Here is a 3,228-nt window from a genome sequence, read left to right on the forward strand (position 1 = left end):
TTCTTTCTTTCTTTCTTTCTTTCTTTCTTTCTTTCTTTCTTTCTTTCTTTCTTTCTTTCTTTCTTTCTTTCTTTCTTTCTTTCTTTCCTTCTCTCTTTCTTTCCAGACAGGGTTTTTCTTTGTAACCTGGATGCCCTGAAATTTGCTTTGTAGACCAGGCTGTCCTTAAATTCACAGAGATCCAACTGCCTTCAGAGTGCTGGAATTAAAGGCATGTTCCACCATGCCTAGCGTCCTTTCTTAATGTTTATGTCAGGTTTTGGTACCGAGGTTCTTGAAGCCTCATGAAATGAAGAGGAAAGTGTGTCGCGAGCGAGCGAGTGTGTGTGTGTGTGTGTGTCTGTGTGTGTCTGTGTGTGTGATCACCCCCACCCCCATGATTTAAAAGACTCCCTTTTGGGCTGGCATTGCTTTTGCTACTCCAGTGGAACCTAGCATATCTCAAATGGTTTTAATTTGTATTTCCTTAATTCTGAGTGAGGCTGGTCATCTTACTTGTTTGGGTGCTCTGTGTAACGTTTTGTTTTGTCTTCTGTTGAGTACACCACATTTGTTTTACTGGCAATCTAGATAGACACATATATAAAGAAAATACTTTTTTCTTTTAGCCCAAGAAATGGTTTTGACTCTTTTAAGAAAAATAACTGTCCAAAAGCTTTTTCCTAGCTTATAACACATTTCTAAAATAACTCTCAAAAAAAAAAAAAAAAAGCCTACCATAGAAAAAGATGTTAATACCATATGGCTTTATGAAAGATTCTACTTTTAAAAAAAAAGGTTCTCAAGTTTTAAATAAACTGCTAGCAACATTTTTTCCTTGCTTAAAAGTATTATTATCTGGGGATGGGACATATTATAACTTTTTTTTAACATAGAATGACTTTTACAAGTTAACAGACACACATTTCAAGAGGGAAAGTTTTTTAAAATTATTTTTTTCTCTTCTTTGTATAACCTCTGAGTTATCATCAATAAGATCCTTTTAAAGATTTATTTATAAATATTTAGCTCTCACGCATGTCCCTTGAAGCAGGAGTTACTTCAGGTTGTGAGCCATGTGGGTGCTGGGAATTGAACCTGGGTCTTCTGCAGGAACATGTGCTCTCACCGCCTTCAGAGATCTTTCAGTGTGCTTATTTGTCACTCATATATGATTCTGGTGACAGATGAGGTCTCTTGCCCACATTTTACTTCATTATCTGTTCCTGAGTTCCAAGACTGCTTAGAACAGTGTGTGTGCCAGGCTCTGGTGAGATACTCGTTTGCAAGGTGCTTTTCTAGCTCTGTTTGCCTCGGAAGAGCAGATGTTCTTGACTTTAATGACCTTTCTCTGCCTGCAGGCTGTACGTCTTCCTCACATGTTCAGGTCTTGTCCATTTTCAGTTGATCCATGTATCTCCTGTGGATGGAGCTAAGGTTGGGTTTTCTTACACGCCTGCTCAGTTGTTGGTCCCGTTCGACTCTCCTGGGAGTTTTTGTCAGCCATGTGTTGTTGGGCCGCTTTCATACTCGTCCTTTCTGTTGATCTATGACTGTCCTAGAGTCTGCTCACTCGTACTGGCCGAAGCATGCTGTCTTCTGACTTTATTTGTTCACTAACTCACTGATGGCTCCAGGCTGTTTGCTGAAGCACACCGTTGAATATACCTGGTGAGGTTTTATTTTTAGTCCTGTGCGTTTCTGCTCTGAGCTCTTGTGCAGTGCCTTCTAAAATGTGTCTTCCCAACTGATAGCCATTATTTGTTGAGACCTCATTAGCCTAGTTTTCTTTCGTTCTTTGCCTATAATTTAACCTACTTGATATGAACGTCTATTCTTTTTTCATGTTTTGGAAATATATATATATATATATATATATATATATATATATATATTTCTTTCTTTCTTTCTTTCTTTCTTTCTTGAGAGTAGATTTTTCTTTCTCATATAATATATCCCGATCATGCCGTCCCCTCCCTCTACTCCTCCCAGAATCCCCCCACCTCCCTCTTGTGCAGACCCATTTCCTCTGTCTCATTAAAAAACAAACAGGCTCCTAGGGGATAAAACATAACAAAAGAAACTATAATAAGATAAAATAAAACCGTCCTTGGGATTGAACAAGACAAGCAGAAGGAAAGATGCCCAGGAGAAGGGAGGCCTACTCTTTTTCTGCTGCCTCCACTTCTTCACAAGAGTCTCCCTGGGCGTTTATTTCCTGTGGATTCACGTGCTTTCTTCTTCTTTTGTATGCCTCACGTTTCTGGAATTTAAAGCCACACACTTGATTTACACGTGGCAGCTCCTGATACCGTGCTCTCCGCCTGCTTGGGCTTTGCACCAGCCAAGTGTGGAACTGTTATTAACTGCTCCTTCAGTCTTTTCTAAACCGTCTTTGTGGACTCTGAGGTATCTCTCCCACATCTTAGTGTTCAGCTAGGGTTTTGACAGATTTACCTACAAAGCTTGACACCAGAGAGAAAAGGAAGAAACGCTGGGCCGGCAGTGGTTGTATGTGCCTTTAAGCCCACGTTAAAAAAAAAAAAAAAAAAAAAAAACTGAAAGCTGAGAGCCTTCAGGTCCGTCTGTGGGTGTGGTCGATCTGTGGGCATGCACATGACTAGACAGGCTGGTAATAAGTAACCCTGCTAGGGGCAGTGTTCTGGACTCCTAGTAAAAGTCTCCCAAGTTCGTACAGCATCGACTCCCATATAAGTTCTTTTTCTCTGCTTGCCATCGGCAGCAGAGCAGGGGTCAGACACGGCTCCGGTTTGCTATGTGTTAGATTCTCTCATCCTGCAGAGCAGGACTATACCGAGCTTCCATCACAGTTCTCTGAACAGCATGCAGTGTAAAACTTAGAAATGATTTCCAGAACTCTCCACTTAACATTTCTAGAGCAGCTATCCTTAGGAGAAGAGAGACTGCTGTGTGGGGGATTATTTTGTTGGTGGCATGAAATCAATGTTTTTGTTGTGTCTGATTGTGGTGCTGGGACTTGGACCCAGGACTTGGTGCATGCTGGGCATGTGACCGCACACCCAGCTATGCAGTCAGCCTGGAAGTAATTTTGAAGTTGCATAGTATTGTGTTTTAGGTGATCCCAAAGTCATTGTAAAAAATGTCAACTTGACACTTCGGAATTCTTTTACATGCTACCACCTGTTTTTCCAAAGACTAAGTTTATATTGCAAATGTTCTCTTTAAAGAGGAATATTCTTAAGAGATGCTAAATTTTTTTTTTTTTTT

At 40.4% G+C, this 3,228-nt stretch overlaps 1 protein-coding gene across 3 annotated transcripts in view; it reads left to right on the forward strand.

Annotated features, from left to right (window-relative positions):
• LOC110322246 (cytochrome P450 20A1) overlaps positions 1-3,228 on the forward strand; it is a 41,818-nt gene that overhangs the window by 12,241 nt on the left and 26,349 nt on the right. The window lies entirely within an intron of this gene.

This window comes from Mus pahari, chromosome 5 (genome assembly GCF_900095145.1).
Source record: "Mus pahari chromosome 5, PAHARI_EIJ_v1.1, whole genome shotgun sequence".
NCBI classification, from domain to species: domain Eukaryota; kingdom Metazoa; phylum Chordata; class Mammalia; order Rodentia; family Muridae; genus Mus; species Mus pahari.